Source organism: Schistocerca gregaria, unplaced genomic scaffold, assembly GCF_023897955.1.
Source record: "Schistocerca gregaria isolate iqSchGreg1 unplaced genomic scaffold, iqSchGreg1.2 ptg000747l, whole genome shotgun sequence".
NCBI classification, from domain to species: Eukaryota; Metazoa; Arthropoda; class Insecta; order Orthoptera; family Acrididae; genus Schistocerca; species Schistocerca gregaria.
The window spans coordinates 30,229-45,342 of record NW_026062123.1 but is presented as its reverse complement, the minus strand read 5'-3'; the positions used below and the strand labels follow the sequence as shown (position 1 = coordinate 45,342).

Below are 15,114 nucleotides of genomic sequence, written 5' to 3'. Positions count from 1 at the left end.
ACGGCCATAGAAATGGTGTATGGCTTCATGCCACACGGTTCCAGTGTAGGCCTGAGCAACTGCATCTGTCGAGGCCCGTTAGCTCAGTTGGTTAGAGCGTCGTGCTAATAACGCGAAGGTCGTGGGTTCGATCCCCCCACGGGCCACTACGCATTTACTACTACGAAAAGGCAGCGCCTATTTCAGCTGGCGAGTGTGATGACCACCCTGCGTGGAAGTTGACAGAGGTTCCGAACCCGACCTGTCGGGAAGCGCTACAGCATTCACTCGCCAATGGCCATAGTGTGCTCGATACACTGGTTCTCAACCGATAAAGAGAAAATGAGAGGAAATGTCCGATTGCCGATGCGTAACAACTTTGGCCCTTGTCAGTACTTGGGCGGGTAAGTGCATCGGAACACAGGGTACTGTTGGCAGTTTTACTTCCTATTTTTCTTTCTCCTTTGTTTTCGGAGCCACAGCCCGATTCGGTCAGGGAGACGCCACCGTGAAATGAAGGGGCGTGCTGTGTGTCCATCGCCTCGCCTCTCCTTACCTCTCTCAGTCGTTTCTCGTGCTTGTTGTTTTGATATAGGCCGATTTGAGAGCGTCAGCTCTCGCGTCAGCCGAGCAAAGTCGAGACAAGTCGAGACACACTACAGGCTGGTCTGCAGCGAGTAACAGGGAGGAAAACAAAACATTAATTTCAAGGCGCGTGGCAAAAGTACCCATACGCGAAATTAAAAGCCTGCTGCAGTGGCCGGGAATCGAACCCGGATCAACTGCTTGGAAGGCAACTATGCTGACCATTACACCACCACCGCACAAGGGGGCGCCCCCGCGCCGCACTGTGTCGGCTTCCCGCCTGTCGGCAGCGGCAGAAGGTGATGGTACCTGGCAGGCGCATTTCGAGGTAGGCTAGGGGAGCACATCCAGACGCATTCGGACAGCATATCCGCGCACATTTCGCATCCTTTGGCAAGAGTCGGCTCTGGCGACGCAAGAGTACGCAGAGGACGGCGTTCTGGCGGCGATTTTAAGCAGTACAGTGCAGGGTTCAGCGTCTGCAGCATCTTCTCGGCAGAATGCTATGGCGCTTGACGACAGTCCCACTTTCCCTTAAGACAACTGCTCGGGAAGCAGCTTGAAGTTGATACCGACCGGAGCATCGGTGGTTCAGTGGTAGAATGCTCGCCTGCCACGCGGGCGGCCCGGGTTCGATTCCCGGCCGATGCATCATTTTGCTTTTCCCGCGGTAATGCTGCCGTGTGGCTTGCGCGCTTGACATGCACGATCCACAAGAATGTATAGCTGGATTCCCTTGAGAAGAACCGAGAACGCAGCACTGGCGGGTCCCCACTGGGACGCTCGCATCATGTTCTATAGACTAGCGTCGGCCTGGCCTCACAAGTTGCTGTGTCCAGGTGCCTCCGAGGCACTGAACTTTAACGACAAGGAGTGCTGCCTATCGTTGCAAAAGCTGCAGCAACACCGCAATCAACTGGGCCGGCAATGCACGTGTAGCAAACAGAACACGTTATCCAGGAAGTACAGTGTCTTCACGTCTAACATTCGGTATGATACTTACCCAGTTTCCAGGACAAACGGTTCACCGGTGCCTCGGTAGCGCAGTAGGCAGCGCGTAAGTCTCATAATCTTAAGGTCGTGAGTTCGATCCTCACCCGGGGCATTTAATTTTCTGTGACTGATGGTGGTGCTGTTGCTGGGGCCCCAACTTATTTCTTGTTTGTTATCCACAACGCTTCAGCGGGAAAATGTTTACTTCCTGTTATTGCTACTTACAGCTTCCCTTTTCCTCTTCTCCCAGCAGAGCATGAAGCCAAAAGCATTGCTCTGAGACGTTTGAGGTGCGCGCCTTGCCAGTCAGCATGCGCAAAGATGCTCGCAAAGAGAGATGGGCGCGGACGCGGGACTCGGCACGAAATGCGCCAAGGGACCGTCCGAACCGTCGAAGAAACGCACAGATCCGGTGTGGTCTAGTGGCTAGGATACCTGGCTTTCACCCAGGAGGCCCGGGTTCGATTCCCGGTACCGGAACGGAATTTTTTCCACACTACTCGTGACAAGTTTGAGCTGTCCGAGCTGCCGTTTCCCGTCCTGCTCGCAATATAGCTACTGTTTCGTGACAGTCAGCAGAATATAGACGAGGGAAGCAGACACACGACGGCCATAGAAATGGTGTATGGCTTCATGCCACACGGTTCCAGTGTAGGCCTGAGCAACTGCATCTGTCGAGGCCCGTTAGCTCAGTTGGTTAGAGCGTCGTGCTAATAACGCGAAGGTCGTGGGTTCGATCCCCCCACGGGCCACTACGCATTTACTACTACGAAAAGGCAGCGCCTATTTCAGCTGGCGAGTGTGATGACCACCCTGCGTGGAAGTTGACAGAGGTTCCGAACCCGACCTGTCGGGAAGCGCTACAGCATTCACTCGCCAATGGCCATAGTGTGCTCGATACACTGGTTCTCAACCGATAAAGAGAAAATGAGAGGAAATGTCCGATTGCCGATGCGTAACAACTTTGGCCCTTGTCAGTACTTGGGCGGGTAAGTGCATCGGAACACAGGGTACTGTTGGCAGTTTTACTTCCTATTTTTCTTTCTCCTTTGTTTTCGGAGCCACAGCCCGATTCGGTCAGGGAGACGCCACCGTGAAATGAAGGGGCGTGCTGTGTGTCCATCGCCTCGCCTCTCCTTACCTCTCTCAGTCGTTTCTCGTGCTTGTTGTTTTGATATAGGCCGATTTGAGAGCGTCAGCTCTCGCGTCAGCCGAGCAAAGTCGAGACAAGTCGAGACACACTACAGGCTGGTCTGCAGCGAGTAACAGGGAGGAAAACAAAACATTAATTTCAAGGCGCGTGGCAAAAGTACCCATACGCGAAATTAAAAGCCTGCTGCGGTGGCCGGGAATCGAACCCGGATCAACTGCTTGGAAGGCAACTATGCTGACCATTACACCACCACCGCACAAGGGAGCGCCCCGGCGCCGCACTGTGTCGGCTTCCCGCCTGTCGGCAGCGGCCGAAGGTGATGGTACCTGGCAGGCGCATTTCGAGGTAGGCTAGGGGAGCACATCCAGACGCATTCGGACAGCATATCCGCGCACATTTCGCATCCTTTGGCAAGAGTCGGCTCTGGCGACGCAAGAGTACGCAGAGGACGGCGTTCTGGCGGCGATTTTAAGCAGTACAGTGCAGGGTTCAGCGTCTGCAGCATCTTCTCGGCAGAATGCTATGGCGCTTGACGACAGTCCCACTTTCCCTTAAGACAATTGCTCGGGAAGCAGCTTGAAGTTGATACCGACCGGAGCATCGGTGGTTCAGTGGTAGAATGCTCGCCTGCCACGCGGGCGGCCCGGGTTCGATTCCCGGCCGATGCATCATTTTGCTTTTCCCGCGGTAATGCTGCCGTGTGGCTTGCGCGCTTGACATGCACGATCCACAAGAATGTATAGCTGGATTCCCTTGAGAAGAACCGAGAACGCAGCACTGGCGGGTCCCCACTGGGACGCTCGCATCATGTTCTATAGACTAGCGTCGGCCTGGCCTCACAAGTTGCTGTGTCCAGGTGCCTCCGAGGCACTGAACTTTAACGACAAGGAGTGCTGCCTATCGTTGCAAAAGCTGCAGCAACACCGCAATCAACTGGGCCGGCAATGCACGTGTAGCAAACAGAACACGTTATCCAGGAAGTACAGTGTCTTCACGTCTAACATTCGGTATGATACTTACCCAGTTTCCAGGACAAACGGTTCACCGGTGCCTCGGTAGCGCAGTAGGCAGCGCGTAAGTCTCATAATCTTAAGGTCGTGAGTTCGATCCTCACCTGGGGCATTTAATTTTCTGTGACTGATGGTGGTGCTGTTGCTGGGGCCCCAACTTATTTCTTGTTTGTTATCCACAACGCTTCAGCGGGAAAATGTTTACTTCCTGTTATTGCTACTTACAGCTTCCCTTTTCCTCTTCTCCCAGCAGAGCATGAAGCCAAAAGCATTGCTCTGAGACGTTTGAGGTGCGCGCCTTGCCAGTCAGCATGCGCAAAGATGCTCGCAAAGAGAGATGGGCGCGGACGCGGGACTCGGCACGAAATGCGCCAAGGGACCGTCCGAACCGTCGAAGAAACGCACAGATCCGGTGTGGTCTAGTGGCTAGGATACCTGGCTTTCACCCAGGAGGCCCGGGTTCGATTCCCGGTACCGGAACGGAATTTTTTCCACACTACTCGTGACAAGTTTGAGCTGTCCGAGCTGCCGTTTCCCGTCCTGCTCGCAATATAGCTACTGTTTCGTGACAGTCAGCAGAATATAGACGAGGGAAGCAGACACACGACGGCCATAGAAATGGTGTATGGCTTCATGCCACACGGTTCCAGTGTAGGCCTGAGCAACTGCATCTGTCGAGGCCCGTTAGCTCAGTTGGTTAGAGCGTCGTGCTAATAACGCGAAGGTCGTGGGTTCGATCCCCCCACGGGCCACTACGCATTTACTACTACGAAAAGGCAGCGCCTATTTCAGCTGGCGAGTGTGATGACCACCCTGCGTGGAAGTTGACAGAGGTTCCGAACCCGACCTGTCGGGAAGCGCTACAGCATTCACTCGCCAATGGCCATAGTGTGCTCGATACACTGGTTCTCAACCGATAAAGAGAAAATGAGAGGAAATGTCCGATTGCCGATGCGTAACAACTTTGGCCCTTGTCAGTACTTGGGCGGGTAAGTGCATCGGAACACAGGGTACTGTTGGCAGTTTTACTTCCTATTTTTCTTTCTCCTTTGTTTTCGGAGCCACAGCCCGATTCGGTCAGGGAGACGCCACCGTGAAATGAAGGGGCGTGCTGTGTGTCCATCGCCTCGCCTCTCCTTACCTCTCTCAGTCGTTTCTCGTGCTTGTTGTTTTGATATAGGCCGATTTGAGAGCGTCAGCTCTCGCGTCAGCCGAGCAAAGTCGAGACAAGTCGAGACACACTACAGGCTGGTCTGCAGCGAGTAACAGGGAGGAAAACAAAACATTAATTTCAAGGCGCGTGGCAAAAGTACCCATACGCGAAATTAAAAGCCTGCTGCGGTGGCCGGGAATCGAACCCGGATCAACTGCTTGGAAGGCAACTATGCTGACCATTACACCACCACCGCACAAGGGAGCGCCCCGGCGCCGCACTGTGTCGGCTTCCCGCCTGTCGGCAGCGGCCGAAGGTGATGGTACCTGGCAGGCGCATTTCGAGGTAGGCTAGGGGAGCACATCCAGACGCATTCGGACAGCATATCCGCGCACATTTCGCATCCTTTGGCAAGAGTCGGCTCTGGCGACGCAAGAGTACGCAGAGGACGGCGTTCTGGCGGCGATTTTAAGCAGTACAGTGCAGGGTTCAGCGTCTGCAGCATCTTCTCGGCAGAATGCTATGGCGCTTGACGACAGTCCCACTTTCCCTTAAGACAACTGCTCGGGAAGCAGCTTGAAGTTGATACCGACCGGAGCATCGGTGGTTCAGTGGTAGAATGCTCGCCTGCCACGCGGGCGGCCCGGGTTCGATTCCCGGCCGATGCATCATTTTGCTTTTCCCGCGGTAATGCTGCCGTGTGGCTTGCGCGCTTGACATGCACGATCCACAAGAATGTATAGCTGGATTCCCTTGAGAAGAACCGAGAACGCAGCACTGGCGGGTCCCCACTGGGACGCTCGCATCATGTTCTATAGACTAGCGTCGGCCTGGCCTCACAAGTTGCTGTGTCCAGGTGCCTCCGAGGCACTGAACTTTAACGACAAGGAGTGCTGCCTATCGTTGCAAAAGCTGCAGCAACACCGCAATCAACTGGGCCGGCAATGCACGTGTAGCAAACAGAACACGTTATCCAGGAAGTACAGTGTCTTCACGTCTAACATTCGGTATGATACTTACCCAGTTTCCAGGACAAACGGTTCACCGGTGCCTCGGTAGCGCAGTAGGCAGCGCGTAAGTCTCATAATCTTAAGGTCGTGAGTTCGATCCTCACCCGGGGCATTTAATTTTCTGTGACTGATGGTGGTGCTGTTGCTGGGGCCCCAACTTATTTCTTGTTTGTTATCCACAACGCTTCAGCGGGAAAATGTTTACTTCCTGTTATTGCTACTTACAGCTTCCCTTTTCCTCTTCTCCCAGCAGAGCATGAAGCCAAAAGCATTGCTCTGAGACGTTTGAGGTGCGCGCCTTGCCAGTCAGCATGCGCAAAGATGCTCGCAAAGAGAGATGGGCGCGGACGCGGGACTCGGCACGAAATGCGCCAAGGGACCGTCCGAACCGTCGAAGAAACGCACAGATCCGGTGTGGTCTAGTGGCTAGGATACCTGGCTTTCACCCAGGAGGCCCGGGTTCGATTCCCGGTACCGGAACGGAATTTTTTCCACACTACTCGTGACAAGTTTGAGCTGTCCGAGCTGCCGTTTCCCGTCCTGCTCGCAATATAGCTACTGTTTCGTGACAGTCAGCAGAATATAGACGAGGGAAGCAGACACACGACGGCCATAGAAATGGTGTATGGCTTCATGCCACACGGTTCCAGTGTAGGCCTGAGCAACTGCATCTGTCGAGGCCCGTTAGCTCAGTTGGTTAGAGCGTCGTGCTAATAACGCGAAGGTCGTGGGTTCGATCCCCCCACGGGCCACTACGCATTTACTACTACGAAAAGGCAGCGCCTATTTCAGCTGGCGAGTGTGATGACCACCCTGCGTGGAAGTTGACAGAGGTTCCGAACCCGACCTGTCGGGAAGCGCTACAGCATTCACTCGCCAATGGCCATAGTGTGCTCGATACACTGGTTCTCAACCGATAAAGAGAAAATGAGAGGAAATGTCCGATTGCCGATGCGTAACAACTTTGGCCCTTGTCAGTACTTGGGCGGGTAAGTGCATCGGAACACAGGGTACTGTTGGCAGTTTTACTTCCTATTTTTCTTTCTCCTTTGTTTTCGGAGCCACAGCCCGATTCGGTCAGGGAGACGCCACCGTGAAATGAAGGGGCGTGCTGTGTGTCCATCGCCTCGCCTCTCCTTACCTCTCTCAGTCGTTTCTCGTGCTTGTTGTTTTGATATAGGCCGATTTGAGAGCGTCAGCTCTCGCGTCAGCCGAGCAAAGTCGAGACAAGTCGAGACACACTACAGGCTGGTCTGCAGCGAGTAACAGGGAGGAAAACAAAATATTAATTTCAAGGCGCGTGGCAAAAGTACCCATACGCGAAATTAAAAGCCTGCTGCGGTGGCCGGGAATCGAACCCGGATCAACTGCTTGGAAGGCAACTATGCTGACCATTACACCACCACCGCACAAGGGAGCGCCCCGGCGCCGCACTGTGTCGGCTTCCCGCCTGTCGGCAGCGGCCGAAGGTGATGGTACCTGGCAGGCGCATTTCGAGGTAGGCTAGGGGAGCACATCCAGACGCATTCGGACAGCATATCCGCGCACATTTCGCATCCTTTGGCAAGAGTCGGCTCTGGCGACGCAAGAGTACGCAGAGGACGGCGTTCTGGCGGCGATTTTAAGCAGTACAGTGCAGGGTTCAGCGTCTGCAGCATCTTCTCGGCAGAATGCTATGGCGCTTGACGACAGTCCCACTTTCCCTTAAGACAACTGCTCGGGAAGCAGCTTGAAGTTGATACCGACCGGAGCATCGGTGGTTCAGTGGTAGAATGCTCGCCTGCCACGCGGGCGGCCCGGGTTCGATTCCCGGCCGATGCATCATTTTGCTTTTCCCGCGGTAATGCTGCCGTGTGGCTTGCGCGCTTGACATGCACGATCCACAAGAATGTATAGCTGGATTCCCTTGAGAAGAACCGAGAACGCAGCACTGGCGGGTCCCCACTGGGACGCTCGCATCATGTTCTATAGACTAGCGTCGGCCTGGCCTCACAAGTTGCTGTGTCCAGGTGCCTCCGAGGCACTGAACTTTAACGACAAGGAGTGCTGCCTATCGTTGCAAAAGCTGCAGCAACACCGCAATCAACTGGGCCGGCAATGCACGTGTAGCAAACAGAACACGTTATCCAGGAAGTACAGTGTCTTCACGTCTAACATTCGGTATGATACTTACCCAGTTTCCAGGACAAACGGTTCACCGGTGCCTCGGTAGCGCAGTAGGCAGCGCGTAAGTCTCATAATCTTAAGGTCGTGAGTTCGATCCTCACCCGGGGCATTTAATTTTCTGTGACTGATGGTGGTGCTGTTGCTGGGGCCCCAACTTATTTCTTGTTTGTTATCCACAACGCTTCAGCGGGAAAATGTTTACTTCCTGTTATTGCTACTTACAGCTTCCCTTTTCCTCTTCTCCCAGCAGAGCATGAAGCCAAAAGCATTGCTCTGAGACGTTTGAGGTGCGCGCCTTGCCAGTCAGCATGCGCAAAGATGCTCGCAAAGAGAGATGGGCGCGGACGCGGGACTCGGCACGAAATGCGCCAAGGGACCGTCCGAACCGTCGAAGAAACGCACAGATCCGGTGTGGTCTAGTGGCTAGGATACCTGGCTTTCACCCAGGAGGCCCGGGTTCGATTCCCGGTACCGGAACGGAATTTTTTCCACACTACTCGTGACAAGTTTGAGCTGTCCGAGCTGCCGTTTCCCGTCCTGCTCGCAATATAGCTACTGTTTCGTGACAGTCAGCAGAATATAGACGAGGGAAGCAGACACACGACGGCCATAGAAATGGTGTATGGCTTCATGCCACACGGTTCCAGTGTAGGCCTGAGCAACTGCATCTGTCGAGGCCCGTTAGCTCAGTTGGTTAGAGCGTCGTGCTAATAACGCGAAGGTCGTGGGTTCGATCCCCCCACGGGCCACTACGCATTTACTACTACGAAAAGGCAGCGCCTATTTCAGCTGGCGAGTGTGATGACCACCCTGCGTGGAAGTTGACAGAGGTTCCGAACCCGACCTGTCGGGAAGCGCTACAGCATTCACTCGCCAATGGCCATAGTGTGCTCGATACACTGGTTCTCAACCGATAAAGAGAAAATGAGAGGAAATGTCCGATTGCCGATGCGTAACAACTTTGGCCCTTGTCAGTACTTGGGCGGGTAAGTGCATCGGAACACAGGGTACTGTTGGCAGTTTTACTTCCTATTTTTCTTTCTCCTTTGTTTTCGGAGCCACAGCCCGATTCGGTCAGGGAGACGCCACCGTGAAATGAAGGGGCGTGCTGTGTGTCCATCGCCTCGCCTCTCCTTACCTCTCTCAGTCGTTTCTCGTGCTTGTTGTTTTGATATAGGCCGATTTGAGAGCGTCAGCTCTCGCGTCAGCCGAGCAAAGTCGAGACAAGTCGAGACACACTACAGGCTGGTCTGCAGCGAGTAACAGGGAGGAAAACAAAATATTAATTTCAAGGCGCGTGGCAAAAGTACCCATACGCGAAATTAAAAGCCTGCTGCGGTGGCCGGGAATCGAACCCGGATCAACTGCTTGGAAGGCAACTATGCTGACCATTACACCACCACCGCACAAGGGAGCGCCCCGGCGCCGCACTGTGTCGGCTTCCCGCCTGTCGGCAGCGGCCGAAGGTGATGGTACCTGGCAGGCGCATTTCGAGGTAGGCTAGGGGAGCACATCCAGACGCATTCGGACAGCATATCCGCGCACATTTCGCATCCTTTGGCAAGAGTCGGCTCTGGCGACGCAAGAGTACGCAGAGGACGGCGTTCTGGCGGCGATTTTAAGCAGTACAGTGCAGGGTTCAGCGTCTGCAGCATCTTCTCGGCAGAATGCTATGGCGCTTGACGACAGTCCCACTTTCCCTTAAGACAACTGCTCGGGAAGCAGCTTGAAGTTGATACCGACCGGAGCATCGGTGGTTCAGTGGTAGAATGCTCGCCTGCCACGCGGGCGGCCCGGGTTCGATTCCCGGCCGATGCATCATTTTGCTTTTCCCGCGGTAATGCTGCCGTGTGGCTTGCGCGCTTGACATGCACGATCCACAAGAATGTATAGCTGGATTCCCTTGAGAAGAACCGAGAACGCAGCACTGGCGGGTCCCCACTGGGACGCTCGCATCATGTTCTATAGACTAGCGTCGGCCTGGCCTCACAAGTTGCTGTGTCCAGGTGCCTCCGAGGCACTGAACTTTAACGACAAGGAGTGCTGCCTATCGTTGCAAAAGCTGCAGCAACACCGCAATCAACTGGGCCGGCAATGCACGTGTAGCAAACAGAACACGTTATCCAGGAAGTACAGTGTCTTCACGTCTAACATTCGGTATGATACTTACCCAGTTTCCAGGACAAACGGTTCACCGGTGCCTCGGTAGCGCAGTAGGCAGCGCGTAAGTCTCATAATCTTAAGGTCGTGAGTTCGATCCTCACCCGGGGCATTTAATTTTCTGTGACTGATGGTGGTGCTGTTGCTGGGGCCCCAACTTATTTCTTGTTTGTTATCCACAACGCTTCAGCGGGAAAATGTTTACTTCCTGTTATTGCTACTTACAGCTTCCCTTTTCCTCTTCTCCCAGCAGAGCATGAAGCCAAAAGCATTGCTCTGAGACGTTTGAGGTGCGCGCCTTGCCAGTCAGCATGCGCAAAGATGCTCGCAAAGAGAGATGGGCGCGGACGCGGGACTCGGCACGAAATGCGCCAAGGGACCGTCCGAACCGTCGAAGAAACGCACAGATCCGGTGTGGTCTAGTGGCTAGGATACCTGGCTTTCACCCAGGAGGCCCGGGTTCGATTCCCGGTACCGGAACGGAATTTTTTCCACACTACTCGTGACAAGTTTGAGCTGTCCGAGCTGCCGTTTCCCGTCCTGCTCGCAATATAGCTACTGTTTCGTGACAGTCAGCAGAATATAGACGAGGGAAGCAGACACACGACGGCCATAGAAATGGTGTATGGCTTCATGCCACACGGTTCCAGTGTAGGCCTGAGCAACTGCATCTGTCGAGGCCCGTTAGCTCAGTTGGTTAGAGCGTCGTGCTAATAACGCGAAGGTCGTGGGTTCGATCCCCCCACGGGCCACTACGCATTTACTACTACGAAAAGGCAGCGCCTATTTCAGCTGGCGAGTGTGATGACCACCCTGCGTGGAAGTTGACAGAGGTTCCGAACCCGACCTGTCGGGAAGCGCTACAGCATTCACTCGCCAATGGCCATAGTGTGCTCGATACACTGGTTCTCAACCGATAAAGAGAAAATGAGAGGAAATGTCCGATTGCCGATGCGTAACAACTTTGGCCCTTGTCAGTACTTGGGCGGGTAAGTGCATCGGAACACAGGGTACTGTTGGCAGTTTTACTTCCTATTTTTCTTTCTCCTTTGTTTTCGGAGCCACAGCCCGATTCGGTCAGGGAGACGCCACCGTGAAATGAAGGGGCGTGCTGTGTGTCCATCGCCTCGCCTCTCCTTACCTCTCTCAGTCGTTTCTCGTGCTTGTTGTTTTGATATAGGCCGATTTGAGAGCGTCAGCTCTCGCGTCAGCCGAGCAAAGTCGAGACAAGTCGAGACACACTACAGGCTGGTCTGCAGCGAGTAACAGGGAGGAAAACAAAACATTAATTTCAAGGCGCGTGGCAAAAGTACCCATACGCGAAATTAAAAGCCTGCTGCAGTGGCCGGGAATCGAACCCGGATCAACTGCTTGGAAGGCAACTATGCTGACCATTACACCACCACCGCACAAGGGGGCGCCCCCGCGCCGCACTGTGTCGGCTTCCCGCCTGTCGGCAGCGGCAGAAGGTGATGGTACCTGGCAGGCGCATTTCGAGGTAGGCTAGGGGAGCACATCCAGACGCATTCGGACAGCATATCCGCGCACATTTCGCATCCTTTGGCAAGAGTCGGCTCTGGCGACGCAAGAGTACGCAGAGGACGGCGTTCTGGCGGCGATTTTAAGCAGTACAGTGCAGGGTTCAGCGTCTGCAGCATCTTCTCGGCAGAATGCTATGGCGCTTGACGACAGTCCCACTTTCCCTTAAGACAACTGCTCGGGAAGCAGCTTGAAGTTGATACCGACCGGAGCATCGGTGGTTCAGTGGTAGAATGCTCGCCTGCCACGCGGGCGGCCCGGGTTCGATTCCCGGCCGATGCATCATTTTGCTTTTCCCGCGGTAATGCTGCCGTGTGGCTTGCGCGCTTGACATGCACGATCCACAAGAATGTATAGCTGGATTCCCTTGAGAAGAACCGAGAACGCAGCACTGGCGGGTCCCCACTGGGACGCTCGCATCATGTTCTATAGACTAGCGTCGGCCTGGCCTCACAAGTTGCTGTGTCCAGGTGCCTCCGAGGCACTGAACTTTAACGACAAGGAGTGCTGCCTATCGTTGCAAAAGCTGCAGCAACACCGCAATCAACTGGGCCGGCAATGCACGTGTAGCAAACAGAACACGTTATCCAGGAAGTACAGTGTCTTCACGTCTAACATTCGGTATGATACTTACCCAGTTTCCAGGACAAACGGTTCACCGGTGCCTCGGTAGCGCAGTAGGCAGCGCGTAAGTCTCATAATCTTAAGGTCGTGAGTTCGATCCTCACCCGGGGCATTTAATTTTCTGTGACTGATGGTGGTGCTGTTGCTGGGGCCCCAACTTATTTCTTGTTTGTTATCCACAACGCTTCAGCGGGAAAATGTTTACTTCCTGTTATTGCTACTTACAGCTTCCCTTTTCCTCTTCTCCCAGCAGAGCATGAAGCCAAAAGCATTGCTCTGAGACGTTTGAGGTGCGCGCCTTGCCAGTCAGCATGCGCAAAGATGCTCGCAAAGAGAGATGGGCGCGGACGCGGGACTCGGCACGAAATGCGCCAAGGGACCGTCCGAACCGTCGAAGAAACGCACAGATCCGGTGTGGTCTAGTGGCTAGGATACCTGGCTTTCACCCAGGAGGCCCGGGTTCGATTCCCGGTACCGGAACGGAATTTTTTCCACACTACTCGTGACAAGTTTGAGCTGTCCGAGCTGCCGTTTCCCGTCCTGCTCGCAATATAGCTACTGTTTCGTGACAGTCAGCAGAATATAGACGAGGGAAGCAGACACACGACGGCCATAGAAATGGTGTATGGCTTCATGCCACACGGTTCCAGTGTAGGCCTGAGCAACTGCATCTGTCGAGGCCCGTTAGCTCAGTTGGTTAGAGCGTCGTGCTAATAACGCGAAGGTCGTGGGTTCGATCCCCCCACGGGCCACTACGCATTTACTACTACGAAAAGGCAGCGCCTATTTCAGCTGGCGAGTGTGATGACCACCCTGCGTGGAAGTTGACAGAGGTTCCGAACCCGACCTGTCGGGAAGCGCTACAGCATTCACTCGCCAATGGCCATAGTGTGCTCGATACACTGGTTCTCAACCGATAAAGAGAAAATGAGAGGAAATGTCCGATTGCCGATGCGTAACAACTTTGGCCCTTGTCAGTACTTGGGCGGGTAAGTGCATCGGAACACAGGGTACTGTTGGCAGTTTTACTTCCTATTTTTCTTTCTCCTTTGTTTTCGGAGCCACAGCCCGATTCGGTCAGGGAGACGCCACCGTGAAATGAAGGGGCGTGCTGTGTGTCCATCGCCTCGCCTCTCCTTACCTCTCTCAGTCGTTTCTCGTGCTTGTTGTTTTGATATAGGCCGATTTGAGAGCGTCAGCTCTCGCGTCAGCCGAGCAAAGTCGAGACAAGTCGAGACACACTACAGGCTGGTCTGCAGCGAGTAACAGGGAGGAAAACAAAACATTAATTTCAAGGCGCGTGGCAAAAGTACCCATACGCGAAATTAAAAGCCTGCTGCGGTGGCCGGGAATCGAACCCGGATCAACTGCTTGGAAGGCAACTATGCTGACCATTACACCACCACCGCACAAGGGAGCGCCCCGGCGCCGCACTGTGTCGGCTTCCCGCCTGTCGGCAGCGGCCGAAGGTGATGGTACCTGGCAGGCGCATTTCGAGGTAGGCTAGGGGAGCACATCCAGACGCATTCGGACAGCATATCCGCGCACATTTCGCATCCTTTGGCAAGAGTCGGCTCTGGCGACGCAAGAGTACGCAGAGGACGGCGTTCTGGCGGCGATTTTAAGCAGTACAGTGCAGGGTTCAGCGTCTGCAGCATCTTCTCGGCAGAATGCTATGGCGCTTGACGACAGTCCCACTTTCCCTTAAGACAACTGCTCGGGAAGCAGCTTGAAGTTGATACCGACCGGAGCATCGGTGGTTCAGTGGTAGAATGCTCGCCTGCCACGCGGGCGGCCCGGGTTCGATTCCCGGCCGATGCATCATTTTGCTTTTCCCGCGGTAATGCTGCCGTGTGGCTTGCGCGCTTGACATGCACGATCCACAAGAATGTATAGCTGGATTCCCTTGAGAAGAACCGAGAACGCAGCACTGGCGGGTCCCCACTGGGACGCTCGCATCATGTTCTATAGACTAGCGTCGGCCTGGCCTCACAAGTTGCTGTGTCCAGGTACCTCCGAGGCACTGAACTTTAACGACAAGGAGTGCTGCCTATCGTTGCAAAAGCTGCAGCAACACCGCAATCAACTGGGCCGGCAATGCACGTGTAGCAAACAGAACACGTTATCCAGGAAGTACAGTGTCTTCACGTCTAACATTCGGTATGATACTTACCCAGTTTCCAGGACAAACGGTTCACCGGTGCCTCGGTAGCGCAGTAGGCAGCGCGTAAGTCTCATAATCTTAAGGTCGTGAGTTCGATCCTCACCCGGGGCATTTAATTTTCTGTGACTGATGGTGGTGCTGTTGCTGGGGCCCCAACTTATTTCTTGTTTGTTATCCACAACGCTTCAGCGGGAAAATGTTTACTTCCTGTTATTGCTACTTACAGCTTCCCTTTTCCTCTTCTCCCAGCAGAGCATGAAGCCAAAAGCATTGCTCTGAGACGTTTGAGGTGCGCGCCTTGCCAGTCAGCATGCGCAAAGATGCTCGCAAAGAGAGATGGGCGCGGACGCGGGACTCGGCACGAAATGCGCCAAGGGACCGTCCGAACCGTCGAAGAAACGCACAGATCCGGTGTGGTCTAGTGGCTAGGATACCTGGCTTTCACCCAGGAGGCCCGGGTTCGATTCCCGGTACCGGAACGGAATTTTTTCCACACTACTCGTGACAAGTTTGAGCTGTCCGAGCTGCCGTTTCCCGTCCTGCTCGCAATATAGCTACTGTTTCGTGACAGTCAGCAG

The 15,114-nt window shown here is 54.4% G+C and overlaps 35 non-coding genes across 35 annotated transcripts; 28 read left to right on the top strand and 7 right to left on the bottom strand.

The window, feature by feature from the left end:
- The first annotated feature begins 72 nt into the window (after positions 1-72).
- Positions 73-146, top strand: Trnai-aau (transfer RNA isoleucine (anticodon AAU)). The gene has a single exon. It is a non-coding gene; the product is annotated as a tRNA-Ile (tRNA).
- A 585-nt stretch (positions 147-731) lies between these two features.
- On the bottom strand, positions 732-803 carry Trnag-ucc (transfer RNA glycine (anticodon UCC)). The gene has a single exon. It is a non-coding gene; the product is annotated as a tRNA-Gly (tRNA).
- A 341-nt stretch (positions 804-1,144) lies between these two features.
- Trnag-gcc (transfer RNA glycine (anticodon GCC)) lies at positions 1,145-1,215 on the top strand. Its single transcript has one exon. It is a non-coding gene; the product is annotated as a tRNA-Gly (tRNA).
- A 381-nt stretch (positions 1,216-1,596) lies between these two features.
- On the top strand, positions 1,597-1,669 carry Trnam-cau (transfer RNA methionine (anticodon CAU)). Its single transcript has one exon. It is a non-coding gene; the product is annotated as a tRNA-Met (tRNA).
- Positions 1,670-1,965: 296 nt separating this feature from the next.
- Positions 1,966-2,037, top strand: Trnae-uuc (transfer RNA glutamic acid (anticodon UUC)). Its single transcript has one exon. It is a non-coding gene; the product is annotated as a tRNA-Glu (tRNA).
- A 198-nt stretch (positions 2,038-2,235) lies between these two features.
- On the top strand, positions 2,236-2,309 carry Trnai-aau (transfer RNA isoleucine (anticodon AAU)). The gene has a single exon. It is a non-coding gene; the product is annotated as a tRNA-Ile (tRNA).
- A 585-nt stretch (positions 2,310-2,894) lies between these two features.
- Trnag-ucc (transfer RNA glycine (anticodon UCC)) lies at positions 2,895-2,966 on the bottom strand. The gene has a single exon. It is a non-coding gene; the product is annotated as a tRNA-Gly (tRNA).
- Positions 2,967-3,307: 341 nt separating this feature from the next.
- On the top strand, positions 3,308-3,378 carry Trnag-gcc (transfer RNA glycine (anticodon GCC)). Its single transcript has one exon. It is a non-coding gene; the product is annotated as a tRNA-Gly (tRNA).
- A 381-nt stretch (positions 3,379-3,759) lies between these two features.
- On the top strand, positions 3,760-3,832 carry Trnam-cau (transfer RNA methionine (anticodon CAU)). The gene has a single exon. It is a non-coding gene; the product is annotated as a tRNA-Met (tRNA).
- Positions 3,833-4,128: 296 nt separating this feature from the next.
- Positions 4,129-4,200, top strand: Trnae-uuc (transfer RNA glutamic acid (anticodon UUC)). The gene has a single exon. It is a non-coding gene; the product is annotated as a tRNA-Glu (tRNA).
- Positions 4,201-4,398: 198 nt separating this feature from the next.
- On the top strand, positions 4,399-4,472 carry Trnai-aau (transfer RNA isoleucine (anticodon AAU)). Its single transcript has one exon. It is a non-coding gene; the product is annotated as a tRNA-Ile (tRNA).
- Positions 4,473-5,057: 585 nt separating this feature from the next.
- On the bottom strand, positions 5,058-5,129 carry Trnag-ucc (transfer RNA glycine (anticodon UCC)). The gene has a single exon. It is a non-coding gene; the product is annotated as a tRNA-Gly (tRNA).
- A 341-nt stretch (positions 5,130-5,470) lies between these two features.
- On the top strand, positions 5,471-5,541 carry Trnag-gcc (transfer RNA glycine (anticodon GCC)). The gene has a single exon. It is a non-coding gene; the product is annotated as a tRNA-Gly (tRNA).
- Positions 5,542-5,922: 381 nt separating this feature from the next.
- On the top strand, positions 5,923-5,995 carry Trnam-cau (transfer RNA methionine (anticodon CAU)). The gene has a single exon. It is a non-coding gene; the product is annotated as a tRNA-Met (tRNA).
- Positions 5,996-6,291: 296 nt separating this feature from the next.
- On the top strand, positions 6,292-6,363 carry Trnae-uuc (transfer RNA glutamic acid (anticodon UUC)). Its single transcript has one exon. It is a non-coding gene; the product is annotated as a tRNA-Glu (tRNA).
- Positions 6,364-6,561: 198 nt separating this feature from the next.
- Positions 6,562-6,635, top strand: Trnai-aau (transfer RNA isoleucine (anticodon AAU)). Its single transcript has one exon. It is a non-coding gene; the product is annotated as a tRNA-Ile (tRNA).
- Positions 6,636-7,220: 585 nt separating this feature from the next.
- Trnag-ucc (transfer RNA glycine (anticodon UCC)) lies at positions 7,221-7,292 on the bottom strand. Its single transcript has one exon. It is a non-coding gene; the product is annotated as a tRNA-Gly (tRNA).
- A 341-nt stretch (positions 7,293-7,633) lies between these two features.
- Trnag-gcc (transfer RNA glycine (anticodon GCC)) lies at positions 7,634-7,704 on the top strand. Its single transcript has one exon. It is a non-coding gene; the product is annotated as a tRNA-Gly (tRNA).
- Positions 7,705-8,085: 381 nt separating this feature from the next.
- Trnam-cau (transfer RNA methionine (anticodon CAU)) lies at positions 8,086-8,158 on the top strand. Its single transcript has one exon. It is a non-coding gene; the product is annotated as a tRNA-Met (tRNA).
- A 296-nt stretch (positions 8,159-8,454) lies between these two features.
- Positions 8,455-8,526, top strand: Trnae-uuc (transfer RNA glutamic acid (anticodon UUC)). Its single transcript has one exon. It is a non-coding gene; the product is annotated as a tRNA-Glu (tRNA).
- Positions 8,527-8,724: 198 nt separating this feature from the next.
- On the top strand, positions 8,725-8,798 carry Trnai-aau (transfer RNA isoleucine (anticodon AAU)). The gene has a single exon. It is a non-coding gene; the product is annotated as a tRNA-Ile (tRNA).
- A 585-nt stretch (positions 8,799-9,383) lies between these two features.
- Trnag-ucc (transfer RNA glycine (anticodon UCC)) lies at positions 9,384-9,455 on the bottom strand. The gene has a single exon. It is a non-coding gene; the product is annotated as a tRNA-Gly (tRNA).
- Positions 9,456-9,796: 341 nt separating this feature from the next.
- On the top strand, positions 9,797-9,867 carry Trnag-gcc (transfer RNA glycine (anticodon GCC)). The gene has a single exon. It is a non-coding gene; the product is annotated as a tRNA-Gly (tRNA).
- Positions 9,868-10,248: 381 nt separating this feature from the next.
- Positions 10,249-10,321, top strand: Trnam-cau (transfer RNA methionine (anticodon CAU)). The gene has a single exon. It is a non-coding gene; the product is annotated as a tRNA-Met (tRNA).
- Positions 10,322-10,617: 296 nt separating this feature from the next.
- Positions 10,618-10,689, top strand: Trnae-uuc (transfer RNA glutamic acid (anticodon UUC)). The gene has a single exon. It is a non-coding gene; the product is annotated as a tRNA-Glu (tRNA).
- Positions 10,690-10,887: 198 nt separating this feature from the next.
- Trnai-aau (transfer RNA isoleucine (anticodon AAU)) lies at positions 10,888-10,961 on the top strand. The gene has a single exon. It is a non-coding gene; the product is annotated as a tRNA-Ile (tRNA).
- A 585-nt stretch (positions 10,962-11,546) lies between these two features.
- Trnag-ucc (transfer RNA glycine (anticodon UCC)) lies at positions 11,547-11,618 on the bottom strand. The gene has a single exon. It is a non-coding gene; the product is annotated as a tRNA-Gly (tRNA).
- A 341-nt stretch (positions 11,619-11,959) lies between these two features.
- On the top strand, positions 11,960-12,030 carry Trnag-gcc (transfer RNA glycine (anticodon GCC)). The gene has a single exon. It is a non-coding gene; the product is annotated as a tRNA-Gly (tRNA).
- A 381-nt stretch (positions 12,031-12,411) lies between these two features.
- Trnam-cau (transfer RNA methionine (anticodon CAU)) lies at positions 12,412-12,484 on the top strand. The gene has a single exon. It is a non-coding gene; the product is annotated as a tRNA-Met (tRNA).
- A 296-nt stretch (positions 12,485-12,780) lies between these two features.
- On the top strand, positions 12,781-12,852 carry Trnae-uuc (transfer RNA glutamic acid (anticodon UUC)). The gene has a single exon. It is a non-coding gene; the product is annotated as a tRNA-Glu (tRNA).
- A 198-nt stretch (positions 12,853-13,050) lies between these two features.
- Trnai-aau (transfer RNA isoleucine (anticodon AAU)) lies at positions 13,051-13,124 on the top strand. Its single transcript has one exon. It is a non-coding gene; the product is annotated as a tRNA-Ile (tRNA).
- Positions 13,125-13,709: 585 nt separating this feature from the next.
- Positions 13,710-13,781, bottom strand: Trnag-ucc (transfer RNA glycine (anticodon UCC)). Its single transcript has one exon. It is a non-coding gene; the product is annotated as a tRNA-Gly (tRNA).
- Positions 13,782-14,122: 341 nt separating this feature from the next.
- Positions 14,123-14,193, top strand: Trnag-gcc (transfer RNA glycine (anticodon GCC)). Its single transcript has one exon. It is a non-coding gene; the product is annotated as a tRNA-Gly (tRNA).
- A 381-nt stretch (positions 14,194-14,574) lies between these two features.
- Trnam-cau (transfer RNA methionine (anticodon CAU)) lies at positions 14,575-14,647 on the top strand. The gene has a single exon. It is a non-coding gene; the product is annotated as a tRNA-Met (tRNA).
- Positions 14,648-14,943: 296 nt separating this feature from the next.
- Trnae-uuc (transfer RNA glutamic acid (anticodon UUC)) lies at positions 14,944-15,015 on the top strand. Its single transcript has one exon. It is a non-coding gene; the product is annotated as a tRNA-Glu (tRNA).
- Positions 15,016-15,114: the final 99 nt, after the last annotated feature.